The following is a 19,028-nucleotide window of genomic DNA, read 5'->3' on the forward strand; positions in this document are numbered from 1 at the left end:
CACCCTGGAAAGGTGTTGTCCGCTTTGGGAAGAAAGGTAAGCTTGCTCCTCGATATGTTGGACCATTTAAGATTCTCGCGCGTGTAGGAAAAGTTGCCTACAGACTTGACCTGCCGCCCGCGCTCAGTAATGTGCATCCAACGTTCCATGTATCCAATCTCAAGAAGTGTTTGGCTGACGAGAACCTTCACATTCCACTTGATGAAGTTCAAGTTGATGAATCCATGCATTTCGTTGAGAAGCCTGTTGAGATTATGGATCGCGAGGTTAAGCAAACCAAGCGCAGTCGCATCCCTATCGTGAAAGTTCGCTGGGAGTCCAAGCGCGGAGCCGAGTTTACATGGGAAAGGGAAGATCAAATGAAGATCAAGTACCCGCACCTGTTCTCTGCGCAACCTACTTCGAGATAAATTTCGGGACGAAATTTCTTAAAGTAGGGGAGACTGTGACATCTGCCCCGATCCGACCCGACCCAGGTACCCGTTTCTCTGATCCGATCTCTTTCTTTTATGATTTAATATTTATTTATACTTATATTTTACTAATAATAATATATTTTCCTTCCCGCCTCTTTTTCTCTCTTTCTTTCCGCCGTCCCGTCCCTCTTCTTTTCTCTTTCCGCCTTCTTTTCCCTCTTGTCGCCGTCCCGCCTTAAGCCTTGTTTCCCTCTTTTTCTCCTTGTCCTTTGTTCCTTCCCGCCTAAGGTTGTCTGCGCAGCCCCACGCGCCAGACTCCTTACAAGGAAGCCTGCGTGAAGACCACCTGTTATTGCGATACGCAAGACGAACTGTCCCCGCAGCGCGCTAAGGATTTTAGTTCTTCCCGCGGCGCGCTATGGATACCGTTCTTCTCGCGACGCGCTAAGGAATATAGTTCTTCTCGCGACGCGCTTAGAATTGAAGTTCTTCCCGCGGCGCGCTTAGAAATGTAGTTCTTCCCGCGACGCGTTAAGGTTGGTTCTGCCTGCCTTCGCGCTCGCGCACTCTTGACCTTCTGTGTCTGCCTTCGCGCTCCAGCCTTCTCGCACTAAACACCCCTTTGAGTCTTTTCTTCTGTTTAATCCAGCCGTTTACTTTTGTGTTGTCTTATCTTCTGTGCTGTTGACCTAATCTGCTTTATGTCTGAAAGTTACTTTCGGCGCAGCATGCGCACCAACCCCATTGGTTGACAGAAAAAGTGACTGACATTATCTTTTGAGATCTGCTTTTCCATGCTTGACCAGTACCTTTATCTTACCCTCCCATGCCTGTTTACTGTTCCCTGTCAGCTTTATCTTGCCCCCTGCAGCTGCCATATCTTTGCATATCTTTTGCTTTTGGAATCTTTTGCTTTTTGAGATCTTTTCCCCTTTTCTAGGGATTGTGTTCCCTAGGGTTTCCCTATAAATAATAATGTTAATTTCCTAACACTACACACACAAAGCACTTAAACTCTCCTATTCTCTCTTGCTCCTTGCCGTTGTTCTTTCTCTGCCGTCTTCCTCTCTGCCTCCGTCTTCCTTCCTGTTCTGCCCTGCTTTTCCGGTAATATATTATATATAATAATTTACTTATTAATTATGCTAACTTATAATCAAGACTTAAAACAAATCATTAAAACAATAATCTTATTTATAGGTTAACTTGTGCTTGTTTAGAGTTGGTTCTTGCTTTATCTTACACCGCACCGTTTATCAAGTGAGTAATCTCGTACCTAATCCCTTTTTATTTTTAATGTTTTGGGATGTTCATGTGTTCGTACAAACTTGAGTCTTAAACTGGTTTATGAACTTTAGTCGCGCAGTATCCCATGTGTTGAGGACGTTTACTTGGCTGTTTATTTGTATGTGTGTATCATTAACCGCTTTGTTCGGCCTATTCCGAAGTTTTCATGGATCCATTAGATGAACACGGGAGACCTATCGTTTACGGTTTTCTTTGTTTACACTTGCACAGATGTTTTCTTGTTTTTGTGCTCAATTGGGAGCACGGATTGAACTATGAGCTATGATCTATTTAGGCTTGATCACAATCTGATTACACCCTTGTTAAACACCAGACATACACGTGTTGCGCGCAGTGATTATTGTTATCTATTATTATCTATTAAACTTGATTTCTCACCAACACGCAAGTGTTTGACGTTTATTTTAACACATGTTCAGGTTTGCTGTAGCTGTTTTTGGAGCTTGTGGACACGTAGGGCGTTTTTACTTTTGGACCTAGATTAAAATGTATCAAGACAAGTTATTGTTGTTCGAATATTTTTGCCTTATAATATAATGATTTATGTTGATTTATGCTATCTTGTGTTTACTTTGCGCGTGCGCGAATGAATATATTTATTAAATATTGACACCAATAGTGTCACGAGTAATGAAACAATATGTGGCGCCCCGATGTATAATCCGCCTTTGGTCGGGGTGTTACATTCCAGGGCTACTTGGGAATCCGAAGAGGAGATGATGAAACTCTGTCCATAGTTGTTCCTGTCGCATCGGGATTCGAGGACGAATCCCATTGTAAGAGAGGTGGACTTGTAACGCCCGTTAATTTTTGGTTCAAGGATTCGAAGCTTGTAAAGTATGTATATTTCTCAGGATTTAAACGAAATCTCTCGGAAACCTTTTCAACATCCCGGTATGTTAAATCATTTAACTTTTCTTCCAAGTTGCCATATACTTCAAATTTGAGGGGCTAGGTTGAAACTTTTTATATTATAACATAAAACTTAAAAACCCTAACCCTCCTTCTCATTGCTTTCCGATCGGCGCCATCACAAAGCCCCCCGCCCCCTGCGATTTTCCTTTTTCCAGCCAAGTTGTGAGCATAAAACATCAATTGAATGTTATTACTATGTCCCTACAAGTCTTTTACACCTTAATTGATCGTTATATTACGCGTATTGATCGATAAACGACTTGTTTTAGGTTAACCGGGTGGCTGTCCAATTGAGCGGTTTCAGGATTGTTGTGGTTGAGGTTTTTTCACCAAAATCTTCCTGGGTATGTCTAGTATAACATACTAAAAAAATCATGTTCATTGGTGTTCGTTAGATTGGTCAACTAGTTGTAGTTTGAATGTTAGTGTTCGGTTGACTAGAATTGTTTTTTGATGCGTTTAACGCGAGGGTTGAAGTGATTAACGACCAATTCAGCTCTGGGGAACTTGGTTTGATGTACGGGCTATTGAAAAATTATTCTTATAAGTTGTGGGGCTGAATTGGTTGTCGGTTGCTCAAACAGGTCGGTACAACGCGCAATTGCGTTTATTGAATAGTTGGTGTGTTGTACTTGCGAGTTACCGACCCATTTGACTCGTGTAGCGTCGTGTGGACTTGGTGGCTGTGATTTTATCATATTGGGTCCACACGGGGCTGAGTTGGATGTCAACGGCCTAAACGACTTTTAAACGCGCGTGTTAGTGTCACCTAGTGCTTTCGGGGTAAATTGGGAATTCTTTATTCCCGGGAGTATCTAAGGGTCGTGTTGGTGAATGTAAGGCCCCGGAGGGTGTAATGATTGAATTTGATCAGGTCGAGGCTTCAGGTAACTCGAACCATGTTAGAACGTCTCTTCGGATAAACGAGTCCTTTCATTGTCGATTGTAATGTTTGTATGTAAACCGACAGGTATTTGAGTTTTGGGATTACTTAGGTATTTTCTAGCTCGTGGTGAATACGTGTCTTGTGTCAGGTGAGTTCATGATGCCCCTTTTTACTCTTTTAAGATTTTGGGCTAGCATGCACACCTAAGCGATTTTGCTTGATGAATTGTTTAAAATTATTTTGGACGGGCTTACTTGTATAGGTAGGCCTTGACATCATATTGTATGGCCAATATTTGGCGATGTTAGTAGTCGTTATCGACTATGGATGTTACATATGCCTACTTTGTGTTTGCATACGTTGGATGAGATGTTACATGTTTGGGTTGTAAGTGTGCTCGACCCTGATGTTATTACTTGGATGATATATATATATATAGGGATGTACTTATAAAGATGTTTATATATATGTATGTGTATATATATATATATATATATAAGGATGATTATTATTGAAGATGATGGCCTAACTAATGTATTCCTTTTATATTTTAAAATCCTTGGAATGACTATCATGATTACTATTATTGATGTTATTTATTAAAATTTGAACTCACTCAGCTCAAGCTGACTTTGTGTGCGTGTTAGTGTGAGTTTCAGGTTAGGAGGAGGATGCCTTATCGCTTGGACGTGCACGAAGCTACTTGGAGGGTGAGGGGCATACGTGGATGGAAGATTCAAATATTAAACATTTCTTTTTAAAAGTTTTATCAAATATATTTAAATTGGTTTTGGGAACTTATTTTATCAATTATGGTTTTCCGCTGAATTATACTTTGAATTAATTGTTTTAATGGAATGAACTGTTTTCAAGTTAAGTATTTTTATAAGTATTATGGATGAATACCAATTGTAGGATTCCCGGGATTCGGGGTCTTACATATTCCTATTTTATATTTATTTTTTATCCTTATCCTTGCATTGAGGACAATGCAAAATTAAAGTGTGGGGATAGGACACTTGAGTCGTAGTTTAATTATATTTAAAAAAACAACAAAAGTTTTGAAAAATGTCCCTTGATTTTGTTTCTTTTTGCGTTTAAATGGGAGATGAGGATACTTATCGGGAATCGCTTTTTCAAACTACTAATAATATGATATTATTAAAGAACATGCACTTAACTTGGGTGTGTCGGTAGGCTCAGCCTTAAGATTAAAGGGCAGTTTGATAGTTTTTTTAAACGATAAAGTATGATCTTTAGTGGGATACATGATACGAGATGAAAGGTCTGACATACTCAAGCCTCATTTTTAGTTCGATTGTACAAAATTATGAATTTTATAGAAATCTGAATACGCTATCATACGATGCTTGGGTAGGTTTAAACGTTAAAGTATACCATGTAGCCGGTGATATAAACTTAAAACCTTACACTTCTAGTTTTAGTGGTTAACACTTCATAGGCGTATGGTTTTATAGCCTTATATCCTGTATTGATGGGATGCCTCGAGTTCGGAGACCACGGGTCTTTTTACGGTTGTCATCTGGGTATCTTCGGATACTTAAATAAATAAACGCTTTTAAGCATAAACCGCAGTTTTACTGCAATCATTACACTCACTTACATCAATTACAGTGAAGTAAAATCTGATGATCCAGTGATCATCCCGCTGCTAGTCATACGTGGTCCTCTTACTTGCGTCTCATACCATTAAGAACATAATCAACTAGAGACACGACGTATGTAAACCGCCAGATGGAAACTTGTAAAATCACGTGTGGTAATGGGTCCGAGGTGTTGCTTGATAAAGGGGGTATGTCATGTAGTAGAAAACACTAGCTAGTTAGTTGAATAATTGAACCTTAATCGTATCTAATGGATGCTTGGTATACTTTGATGTTTAAATTTAGGTGGATAAACAATATCCTTGATCGTCTTAGCTATTCATGATAAATGTGCAACAATGTTTTAATCTGCTATCTATGAGGTTTAAGTCAAGTTGGGGTGGTTTAATCCGGTAAAATCTAAAATAAAGCGGGTCTTGAGTGTAGGTTCCACTATATAATAATAATAATAATAATAATAATAATAATAATAATAATAATTGGATCTTACTTATCCTGGTAAAGGCAAAGGCATGGGTTTAAGTGAACAACAATATCGGTGATCACAGTTTTTGCGTTATTCTAAATTTTTTAAGATAACCTATATGTTTGTGATACTGTATTTCTCTAATTCGGATCCCATTGCAATGAGACTTTTTCAGAGACGAAAAAAGGTTAAGTGTGGGGATATTTGATATAATGTTTAATATATATTAATCCCATGTACATTTTATTTATTATTTTATTAATTTTGTTTGCTTTTCTCGTAAGATTTGTATACTACTAACATATTTTTATATTTTAGGTTTCAGGTTTGAATTGTGGTGAAAAGAGGACGAAAAAGGAGCAAAAAACAAGCCGAACCGGAGAACCGAACCATCAGGAAACGAACTGGACCAGACCAAGAGGAGAACCAGACCAGCTAGGCCGGCCACCACCCCCCCCCCCACACACACACCTACCGGAGTGCCACGCGACGGGGAAAACGAAGCCCGCGGCGCGGCGCGGCGGGGCGGCTCCATATTCCAAAATGTTCCAAGTCGTTATTCATCTTACGTATATTTGAACACCTGTTACCTATTTAAAGACCCCTAAACTCACCTTTAAGCATACCTTGAAGTTCCAGACGAATTTGGTGAGTTCCGAGGCGTACGAGATCAGTTTGGGCAAATTTGGAGTTGAAGAATCAGTTGGTGTTGCGTGTATTGGTTGAAGATGAAGAACACGGGTTTATCTTTTGTGTCTTTCGTTTTCATTATTTTACCGCCATCAATTCTTTATTGTTTGTTTTGCTTAAACCTAAGATGCTAGGCTAAACGGCATGAACTATCTAGGCTTATGATAAACTTACTTTGACGTTTTGATTTGACTTTGGGATTATTTATGTTATGGTTTTTATGGTTTAGTAAAAGATTTAATTATATTAAACTGATGCATATGGATGCTTAGGATTGTTTGATGAGTTTTATTCCATAGTTTCCCTGATTATTGTTTGTCATATGATAGGATTACTATTAGGTCACTTACTTGGTGTTTTTGATTATTTTGTGTCATGATAACGTCATAAAAATAATATTGTCAAATAAACCTAAGTGTGCTGCTAACGTAAAATCTGTAAAGTGCTAGGTTATTGATAAGTCTTTACTATTTAATCTTGCTAGATTTAGTTTTTCGTAAGGAGTCTGTCTAGGTTGATTATTTATTATTGTTTATCAAATCAATTAAACATAGTAAATTGCCTTTGATTTCCGCGCAGTAAGGTAGGATTTCGTATAAAGGAACTAAATTATAATTAATTAGGTGACCGTAAGGAAACTTGATTTTCAATACTGGTGTGCGTTAAAACTTGTTAGAAATCCATAGGTGTCTCTTGAGAAGGGTCAGGGGTCCTGTTCGGGTTTTCTTTTAAGTGTATATTTTACGATCCTAATCCATAACTAAATATTTTCCCGGGTTAATTCATTACTGAAATTTAGGGGATTCTAGCCTAGGTAGTTTTCTCATTATCATATTATTTTCATAACAAACTTTGCTTTCGTTTAAATTACTTGTTTTCTTAATTAGTTTTTAATTATAGTATTAAATTAGTATTTAAATACCCCCCCCCCCCCAAAACAAATATTATTAATAAGTCGTGTTTGTAGTCGAGTCTAATTAGCTAATAAACATAATTAAGAGAGTCTCGTAGGTTCGATATCCGGATTTACTTAGCTTTACTAGAGTCGATCGGTTCACTTGCCAGTTAGTAGTTTAGTCGAGTTTTAGAGAGTCTAGAGTATTACTTAGTGTTTATTTTTAGTTAATTTAGTTAGTAAATATTAAACTACTTTTAGCACATCAATCATGTACAGATATAGAAAGACGAGTAGAAGAACTTGGATAAAACAATAACTCCTTTTTCAAATAAGCACGAACCAAGTCTTTATTTTGTACAAAATCATACCAAATCAACACCAATCCATTCCGTAATCCACACGAATTAATTTACAAACATTCCGAACACAATCCGCACACAATCCATGCCACAATTCAGTTACATCTATACCAATTTTGACCAAATCAAGTTAAATATAAATGTTCAAACAACTGTTCGTTCCCGCTCAAATCAAATCTAACTAAAACTGAACAATTCAGTCCAATTCAACCGATCAATACTTAATTCCTATTCATACGAGAAATCCTTAAATCGATTCTCATTCAATTATCACTTAAATTCAATCTAATTGGTTCCCAATAAGTCCGTAAACTGTCTGTATGATTTTTTCAATCAATTTGTCCCAAAACACAATCAATTAGCCTAATTCAGTTCACAAATTGATCAATAAGAACATCTTAATACCACTAGAGGAAGCACGATGTTCATCATGATTCACAATACACTTGGGTCTAGTCTATGATATGATCAATCAATGACAATTAGGGCTCAGTGTGCGTAAATGTGTGTTTTGAGAGAACAATTGAGCAGACTAATGACTCGGGAGTGTATAAAATAATCAGATCGTTATAATTAAAATTTGTTACAGGACTGTACATGCACAGCGAATGAGTCACATTCGCTCGATATTCCCCTAGTGAATAGCCTTATACGTTAACATCTCATTCGCTAACATTCCCTATCCAATGAGAAAACCAAAACATGTTCATTCGCCAACATCCCATAGCGAATGACCTTAACAATAATTATTATAATGGTCCCTATACTATTACAAATATCCAAATCTAATAAGCAAAGACCGAGACGAAAACTGATGTATCGACATCACTAGAGTCGATTGATTCACTTGCCGGTTAGTAGTTTAGTCGAGTTTTAAAGAGCCTAGAGTATAACTTAGTGTCTATTTTAGGTTAAATTAGTTAAAAATTATTAGACTAATTTTATATATTTGAACTTATATATTCTAGAAAATTATGAGTTTGAAACACTTCTATTTGATGTATACAAGTGTTTAGGGAGTTTGGTTTACCTTAGTTTGTTTGTCGGTAACTTTAATGGTCGAAAAATCGAATTTTAAACACAAACTGACACGCTAATTAGGGATTGTTTTAGAACAGCCTCTAAAGTCATAAAATACTTATACATAACATAAGTTAATGTATAAAAGGTGGACAAGATAATAAAACTTGATCCTAGATGGTTCGTGTCGTGAAAACCGACATGAAAACGTTAAAACTTGCCATTTTGAGAAAATAATAACTAAAATGAAAAATAAAATATTTTTACAACAGAACTTTTAAAACATAACTATTTTTATATAAAAGGTGTGTTCAAAAAATTTAAAATATAAAGTTTCTCACGAAAAGTTAATCGGTTTGCCGTTAAACGCGAAACCGGAAAAACTGACAAAAACGACACCATAATCATAAGTAGAGGTGGCAATATGAATGGGTTGAGTTGGATTTGGGTGATAGGTTAGAATAGGTTTGGGTCAAGATGGATTTTTCAAAAAGAGGGTTAGGATGGGTATGGGTCAAGATGGGTAAAGTTAATCCATCTTGACCCAAGTAAAGGTTAAAATGCAAAAGGTTTCAAAAACCACTCAAATAAATATTCAAAAAATTTAACAAAAAATTAATAACTCAAAATATAATTCAAAAACGCAAAAACTAAAATTGCTGAGATGCATCCCCTGTCGTCCTCGTTCACAAAAAAAATAATAAAAAAATAAAAAGAAAACTCGGTTTCGTCTCAGTTCAGGTTCAGTTTTTTTCGGTTCATTTTTGCTTTTTTTTGTTTCGGTTTCAATGTTTTCGGTTTTTGTTCGGTTTCGGTTTCTCGGTTTTATTCGGTTTAGGATGGGTATGAGTCAAGATGGGTAAAGTTAACCCATCTTAAACTAAGTATAGGTTAATACATAGGGTTTCAAAAACCCCTAAAAAAATATTCAAAAAAATTAATAAAAAAATAATAACTCAAAATATAAATCGAAAACGCAAAAAGTAAAATAACTAAAATGTTTTCCCCGTCTTCTTCGTTCATTAAAAAAATCTCGTTTTTGTTTCGGTTCAGGTTCGTTTTTTTCAGTTTTTTTCTCGCTTCGGTTTTGCTTTTTCTCATTTCAGTCGGTTTCGGAATATGTTCGGTTTCAATGATTTCGGTTTTGATTTCTCGATTTCTATTCGGATCAGTGGGTTTTGTTTGAAATAAAATTGGATAAAACTTGTTTTAGTCCATTCTAACCCATAAACAAACCCATTCTAACCTAAAACCAAAAGTCACTAGCATTTTCCCAACCCATCTTGACTTTCTTGCAAAATTCTTTTGATCCATCCTGACCCATCTCAATTTTAAAAGTTATCTAAATTGACCCAAACAACCCATTTGGGTTTGTTTTGCCACCCTTAATCATAACAAGAATAAAACTTATAATTTTAAAATATTCCAATAACTAAAGCTCTATTTTTATAAAAATAAATAATACTAAAATAATATAATTACTAGCTATATGCTAAATAAGATAATTATTAATTGATGTTATTTGTTTATCTTCTAATTGTTAGATAAATAGAAATAGGTGTTTTATATGATTGTATGCTTGTGTGATAACATAGATTTAGACTTAAATAAAATAAAAAGTCGTCAACGAGTCATTTTGAACTCAAACTAGTAAAAGAAATATTATAAAATAGAAAGTTGTGTGAAATATTTTTAAGTTGTAAAAACAACTTAAAAGATATATTTAGTGAAAGTGTACTATATAATTATAGGACACGAGCCCTTTTCAACAATCACTAAACGAGCTATAAATTATGAGTTTCTTTTAAAAATCCTCTCGTTTTAAATATTTAAATGTTTGATAAATATTTTTTTGGGGAAAGACATATTTAAATTAAATGTATTTTATTTTACAAACCATGTTAATATGAAATGAGTCAATCTGGTTAAATCACGGTTAACCGAATTAATAAGGGCATAGGAATGTTGATAGATCTATCGGGGTAACCCCCCCCCCCCCTTCCGGTCGTGCTGGATTAAAAGTGAGAATATTTTGACTTTGGTAGGTTTTAAGTTATCATTTTGATAGTCATACACGTGCTATACTCTTTGATCGTTTAAATTTGTTTAAGAAATAAAATGTTGTGCTTTCATAAAAATTGATGCCATCGTCATAGAACGGTGAGGAACTATATGCCATTGTCTTTGAACGGTGAGAATTTGAGGTGTAATAGTTGAAGACTATTATACCATGGTTTTTATATAAAAATATTTTTAAACGAGAATTCGCCAAGATTCGTGTTGACAAACGTTTTTAATATGTCTTTCAGGTAAGTGATGGTTTCATGACAAGCGAGGGAATAGCAGTGTGGTGTTTTAAATATATAACGTAAAAACTTGGATATACAATAAAGGCCATGTCTTATGACACGTGTAACTCTAATCTACCTTCTACCTATATATTAAAGTAACATAGTTTTCTACATGTCATTCAATTAGACCCTCCACATAGGATGCCAATTGTACACATTTCCATTTTTACAATTTTTCCTTCATGAAAAATATGTTGTTGGTGGGAATTGAATTCACTACCTTACTTTTAAAATGTTTGTGGCTTACCAACTCAATACGGATAAATTGATGTTAGCTTTCTCTTTTTCTTAATTGGTATAGATTCATAAGCTTCCATTTTGTTTTATCACCCGTGTATCACACGGGCTATATCCTAGTATTTGAATAAAAGTCCAACTTTTGATTTGAAAATGATTGCTTTATTTTGGTTAGCTAAACGACATATGTCACCACCCGAATGGCTTAGTCAAAGTCTTCCGTTATTTAAATCATGGTTTTCGGGGTGTGACAAATTTACACTTATCTTTATTTTGTTTGCGAACCTTAAAACCTTATATTATTTATGTTGGAAAAATCAAGGTCAGTTAAGTATGTTATAAAAAGAATAGAAATAAATTACCATGATTTTAAGCATTTTCAATTTATACCAACTCTCATAAGTTACATTGCTTGTGAGATAATGGTACTAAGTATCGGTATCGAATCGGGTGTTTTCGGTATCAATTTGGTTGCAACTTTTTGAAGTTTCAAGTTCGGTACGATACCGTTATTTTTCCGAATTTTGTCTTTCGTACTGAATCGATACCCATATTTATCCCTAGATTACATAACTGAGTTATTAATTGTGACACCCGGTAAATTCCCAATCCCTTAAACCAAGTAATCAACCTAAATATTAGGTAATTATGTTATATGCGCCTTGCGCGAGCGCGCTATGTTAGAATCAGCGCGTGCATTTGTTATGTGCGCCCTGCGCGAGCGCGCCATGTTAGTCAGCGCGTGCATTTGTTATGTGCGCCCTGCGCGAGCGCGCTATGTTAGAATCAGCGCGTGCATTTATTATGTGCGCCCTGCGCGAGCGCGCCATGTTAGTCAGCGCGGGCATATTATGTGCGCCCTGCGCGAGCGCGCCATGTTAAGAACCTGCGTGGGCATATGTTATATGCGCCATGCGCGAGTGTATTGGTTTTATGTACCTTAACGTTATGTTGTCTAATGGGTTGACCATCCCGCATGATGCTAAGGCGGGTGCATCCTAAATCGTTTATGCGCGTGCGGAAGGGAACTAACCTCCCCGCATGGCGGGAACATTGAGAGCTAGTTTGTCTGAAGCTCCAAGATGGAATTGACTTCAACATAACTGATCACTATGTTGAAATACCAAGACCACCTGGAGAATCTACAAATGAAACTCAATGTCCCTAACTGCGAGAAGGTTACGTGCCTACCCGCAGCAAAGAAATGTCCTTCACGCAGAAAGCTATGCGCACAAAGTGATACGCACAGAACACTCAGTCTATTCTCCAGACGTAAGGAGATTACTCCCGCCCAAAAGGAAACAGTAGCGTGTTTCAGAGATTTTCCACTTTTTACTGTACACTGACAAAAGTACCAGAAAAAGCACACTGTAACATGAAAAGTCAACTGTCAGCCACCCTATTCTCACCAACCCCAGACCTGCATGTCCTGACCAAATCAAATCAAAATCTTTTATCCACTACTCCACTCTTAAATAAATAATAATAATTTCCATACTTTATCATCATTACACCTAGATATGAAAAGATTACAATCCCCTAAAGCAAGGGATTGTGTTCCCTTGAGTTTGACTATAAATATGTAACCTAAGTTATCACCCAAACACACTTCAAACTTCTCTCTTAAGAACTGCAAACTTGCACTAATCATCTCCCAAGCATCCGTTGTTTTCATTTCCGATCCTGTTACTAGGTAAGCCGAGAATATAACCTTGAGATCTACTTTCCAACCCTTATATTCTCCTATTTCTTGATCTTAATATATATACTTCTTAATCGTATTCTAGACCTTCAATTCAAAGGCCAACACCAAGAAAACCCGAATCTCGATTAATCCCTTAACAAGAACCTCAGGTGAGTCTCACAGCCCCTATTTTCACTGTTTTCACTATTTTTAAACTGTTTTCGGGGCGAGGGACACGTACTTAAATAATGTTTTATCATGGTATACTTACAAGTTATGTAAACGATTGTGTTTAAATTATGTTTCATGATGAGCAATGCAAACGGTTAGCTATGATTTACGATGTATGTGCGCCAGAACTCGAGTAAGTGATCACTTTACCATTGGAACTCTAAGGGTAGGGACTGCTGGTTTGATCCGCCCACTCGTAGGGGTCGCACCTCTTACACAGACGAGTGCCTAGTATGGTCATGGGGCAGTACTATGGGTTTGAGCCCGCTCGTAGAGGTCGCTCCTCTTACGCAGACGAGCGCCTTGTTTTCCGGCACAACGTCTGCGCGTAACCCGCGGGACGGTATTATTCGCTCGTAGTGGCAGCGCCACTTACACAGACGAGCACGGTTTTTCAGATGTGTCCGCGCGTAACCCGCGGGACGGTATTACTTGTTTCGCTCGTAGTGGCAGCGCCACTTACACAGACGAGCACAGTTCCCAGAAATGTTCGCGCGTAAACCGCGGAACGATTTTTATCAGATTATGTTTTCAGAACTGTTTTACTAAGCATGTGTTTCAATGATGCTATTATGTTTATGACGCGATACGATTTATCAAGTTACTAAAACTTGTGAACTCACTCAGTTTATACTGATTCAAATGTTTTACGTGTCTTTCAGGAGATAACTAGGTAGCGCATGGAGTCACACTTAGAGCACCTCACGCTGAACATCTAAAACTAGCTTTTTGGAAGATTTTAGTTCTATCCCTTCGATGCGCGTGGTTGTTCCCGCCGCGCAAGGGGATATGGCGTGGAAATCTTCAACAGTTTTTATACTTGGATGTTTTTATGTAATTTTTAAACAATGTAATGTATTTGTATTAAACTTTTCATGCGCAATGAAAATCTTACTTTGAATGTTTGCAATGGCCCGTGCTTAATTATCAATCCCCACTCGCGCGCGCCCGGCTGTTTCCGCCGCTCAGGGCCGGGTGTGACAGATTGGTATCAGAGCACTGGTTATAGCGAACTAGGAAAAGAAGTTTTAACCTAGACTATAACCGTTGGGGAATCGCATGAAATATTTTTTTCAAAGAAAATATTTTCAAAAGAAACTATACACACACTTAGGAACACGGGTCACACAGTGTCTAGTGAATAAAGATAAAGAACATTATGTGCTCAGAGTACATGCGCTAAGTTTAATATATTTTCACTCTTTTAAAGCGAGAATGCCTCCAACCAGAGCCAAGGGAATTACCATGACACCCGAGGAACTCGCGGAAATAATCGCGCAGGCGATTGCGACACATGAGGCCAGCAAGGCCGAATCAAGTCAGGGTCGTCAGAACGAGACCCCAGAACCCGATTCAGGAGCCTTGGACAAAGGGTGCTCCTATAAGACATTTATGGCCTGTAGGCCTTGGCCATTCAAGGGTACCGAAGGGGCCATTGGGCTCTACAACTGGATTGACAAGATGGAGACAGTTCTCTCCATTAGCAGATGTAGTGAGAACCAGAAGGTTCTTTACGCGACATGCATGTTCCAAGAAGCAGCTTCGTCTTGGTGGAAACTTCAAGTGAAGACTTTGGGGCGAGAAGTTGCTCTTCACAAGACCTGGGAGGAACTGAAGGAAATGATGATGAGAAAGTTCTGCTCTCGCGCAGAAATCCAGAGTCTGCAGCAGGAATTCTGGAACCACACCATGGTAGGAACGGATATCGACGCCTACAACAACCGGTTCAACGAGCTTTGCCAGTTGGTGCCAGACATGGCAAACACGGAGGAAAAGAAGATCGAGAGGTATATTTTTGGGTTACCTCCTGTTGTTAGGGTTCCGCTCAACGCCGCAGCGCCTCCAACCTTTGATGAGGCGGTAGCGCGGGCCATCACCCTTACAAGGGATACGGTCCGTGCGGGTATGTTAACTACGCGCGGAAACGAGCAGCGAACCTCTGACTCCAAGAGGAAATGGAACTCTCACCACCGAGGGTCCGACTCCAAGCAGCCACCGTTCAAGAAGCAGGAAAGCGCAAGGGTTTACGCGATCCAAGCCGCGGAGCCATCAAGGAAAGGATACAGCGGGCCTTACCCATGGTGCAACAAATGCAAGTATCACCACGAGGGTGAATGCGCAAGAATCGAATGTGCCAAATGTGGCAGGCCAGGGCACAAGACGGTGAATTGCCGTGCTAAAGAAGCTGGAGCCAGTGACAACTGCTACGCATGCGGAAAGCCAGGACATTTCAGTCGGGATTGCCCGCAAAGGGGAAACCAAGCTCGCGGGAGAGCTTTTGTGATCGGCGCGGGTGAAGCTAAAGAAGAGCCGAATGTGGTAACCGGTACGTTTTTGCTTAACGGCCATTTTGCATCTGTCTTATTTGATACTGGCGCTGACCTAAGTTTTATATCTGCTGAGTTTAAAAACTCCCTAGGCTTAGCAACCAGTAGGCTAGACACACCTTATACTATAGAACTAGCCAATGGAAGGCAGTTATGCGCGAACGAAAGAACTGAACAATGTGTTATAGTCATGGGAGGTCACGGGTTCAATATTAACTTGTTACCAATAGACTTGGGAAGTTTTGACATTGTGGTAGGTATGGATTGGTTAGTCGAGAACCGCGCGGAAGTTATTTGCCATGAGAAGCAGGTTCGGATCCCACTGTTGAACGGAGAAACCTTGGTAATTCAAGGGGAAAGAAGGGGAGTTGCGACGAAACTGATTTCGTGCCTAAAGGCGCGCAAGTGCCTAAGGAAAGGGTGCTACGCCTTCCTGGCGCATGTCGTAGAGAAGAAAGGAGATGAGCGAAGAATTGAAGACTTACCAGTAGTGCGCGAATTTCCAGAAGTTTTTCCTGAAGATTTGCCCGGATTGCCGCAGCCGCGACAAGTAGAATTTCGTATTGATTTAGTCCCAGGAGCTGCGCCAGTAGCTCGAGCGCCTTATCGATTAGCTCCATCTGAGATGCAAGAGCTATCCAATCAGCTACAGGAACTATTGGATAAGGGTTTCATACGCCCAAGCTTCTCACCTTGGGGAGCTCCAGTACTGTTTGTTAAGAAGAAGGATGGTTCGTTCAGAATGTGTATTGACTATAGGGAGCTGAACAAGCTGACAGTCAAGAATCGGTACCCCTTACCGAGGATTGACGACTTATTTGACCAGTTGCAGGGATCCAGTTATTATTCGAAGATAGATCTACGGTCAGGATATCACCAACTTAGGGTCCATGAGGAAGATGTGCCGAAAACAGCCTTCCGAACTAGATACGGCCATTATGAGTTCTTAGTGATGCCTTTCGGGCTAACTAATGCGCCGGCTGTATTCATGGATCTGATGAACCGCGTGTGCAAACCATACTTGGACAAGTTTGTGATTGTGTTTATAGATGATATTCTGATTTACTCTCGGACCAAGGCCGAGCATGAGCAACACCTGAGATTGATTTTGGAATTGTTGAGGAAAGAAAAGTTGTATGCAAAGTTTTCCAAATGTGAGTTTTGGCTTAGAGAAGTTCACTTTCTCGGTCACGTTGTAAACGAGAAAGGAATACACGTTGATCCTTCCAAAGTCAAGGCCATCGAAAACTGGGAAGCGCCAAAAACCCCAACTGAGGTGAGGCAATTCCTAGGACTAGCTGGCTACTATCGACGCTTCATTGAGAACTTCTCCAAGATAGCTCTACCTCTGACCGCGCTAACTCAGAAAGACAAGAAGTTTGTTTGGGGCGAAAATCAGGAAACAGCATTTCAAATGTTAAAACGGAAGTTATGTAGTGCGCCAATTCTGTCTCTGCCCGAGGGGACGGATGACATCGTCGTCTACTGCGACGCTTCACATCAGGGACTCGGATGTGTCCTTATGCAGCGAGACAAAGTCATAGCGTATGCCTCGCGCCAACTCAAGACCAATGAAAAGAACTACACAACGCATGATCTGGAACTTGGAGCGGTTGTCTTCGCGCTAAAGATTTGGCGCCATTACCTCTATGGTACAAAGTGTATAATCTTTACGGATCACAAGAGCCTTCAACATATATTTGATCAAAAGGATTTAAACATGAGGCAACGAAGATGGGTGGAGTTGTTGAATGATTATGATTGTGAAATTAAGTACCACCCTGGAAAGGCGAATGTAGTAGCAGACGCGCTAAGTAGGAAGGAGCGAATAAAAACGCTACGAGTCAAGGCTCTAAGGTTGACCATTCACACAGATCTCTCTACCCGCATCCGAGACGCTCAGCAAGAAGCCTTGAAACCAGAGTTTGTTAAGAACGAATGCCTTGGGGGTATGATTAAAAGTTTGGATCTTAAAGAGAACGGCAATCTATTTTTCGCTAACCGCATATGGGTCCCTCTCAAGGGAGGATTGCGCGAGCAAGTATTAAACGAAGCTCACAAGACACGGTATTCCGTACATCCTGGCGCAGACAAGATGTACCAAGATGTTAAAACGCTGTATTGGTGGCCCAATCTTAAAGGCGCCATCGCAACGTATGTCAGTAAATGCCTGACGTGTTCGAAGGTGAAGGCTGAATACCAGAAACCATCAGGATTGCTTCAACAGCCAGAAATTCCCATGTGGAAGTGGGAACAAATCTCTATGGACTTCATCACCAAACTGCCAAGGACACCTGGGGGTTACGACACGATCTGGGTTATTGTGGATCGGCTAACTAAGTCAGCGCACTTCCTGCCGATCAAGGAAACCGATAAGATGGAAAAGTTAGCCCGATTGTATATTCGAGAAGTAGTTTCAAAACATGGAGTCCCAGTGTCCATCATTTCTGATAGAGATAGTCGGTTCACCTCAAGATTTTGGAGATCGTTACAAGGGGCTTTAGGTACTCGTCTTGACATGAGTACGGCATATCATCCTCAAATGGATGGGCAAAGCGAGCGAACAATCCAGACATTGGAAGATATGCTACGCGCGTGCGCGATCGATTTCGGAGGTAGCTGGGATACTCATCTCCCATTGGTTGAATTTTCTTACAACAACAGTTATCACACAAGCCTCATGGCTGCGCCGTTTGAAGCTTTGTATGGGCGCAAGTGTAGATCCCCACTGTGCTGGGCTGAAGTGGGTGACAAGCAAATGACTGGTCCAGAATTGATCCAAGAAACAACAGACAAGATTTTTCAGATACGGGATCGCCTTAAGACAGCGCGCGACAGACAGAAGAGCTACGCAGATGTGCGAAGGAAACCGTTGGAGTTTCAAGTAGGGGATAGAGTACTTTTGAAAGTCTCTCCATGGAAAGGAGTCCCCCGTTTCGGCAAGCGAGGGAAGTTGAATCCGCGCTACATTGGACCATTTGAGATCCTGGAAAGGATCGGTCCGGTTGCTTATAAACTCCGTTTACCCGCCGAACTCAGTGGAGTTCATGATACGTTTCATGTGTCCAACCTCAAAAAGTGCTTATCTGACGAAACGTTGATTTTGCCGTTGGAAGAGATTCACATCGACAAACAGCTGCACTTCGTAGAAGAACCTATAGCAGTAACCGATTGGAAAGAACAAAAGTTACGCAGAAGCAGAATCAAGTTAGTAAAGGTTCAATGGAACTCGAGGCGTGGGCCTGAATTCACTTGGGAAAGAGAAGACCAGATGCGCATGAAATACCCACACCTCTTTCAGAGCATGGCTTCTGCCAGCAACGTCTCCTAAATTTCGGGACTAAATTCGTTTAACAGGGGGAGAATGTGACACCCGGTAAATTCCCAATCCCTTAAACCAAGTAATCAACCTAAATATTAGGTAATTATGTTATATGCGCCTTGCGCGAGCGCGCTATGTTAGAATCAGCGCGTGCATTTGTTATGTGCGCCCTGCGCGAGCGCGCCATGTTAGTCAGCGCGTGCATTTGTTATGTGCGCCCTGCGCGAGCGCGCTATGTTAGAATCAGCGCGTGCATTTATTATGTGCGCCCTGCGCGAGCGCGCCATGTTAGT

This window comes from Bidens hawaiensis, unplaced genomic scaffold (assembly GCF_021521415.1).
Source record: "Bidens hawaiensis isolate Kalapana, Puna unplaced genomic scaffold, B.hawaiensis_p1.1 tig00009566_1, whole genome shotgun sequence".
Classification (NCBI taxonomy): domain Eukaryota; kingdom Viridiplantae; phylum Streptophyta; class Magnoliopsida; order Asterales; family Asteraceae; genus Bidens; species Bidens hawaiensis.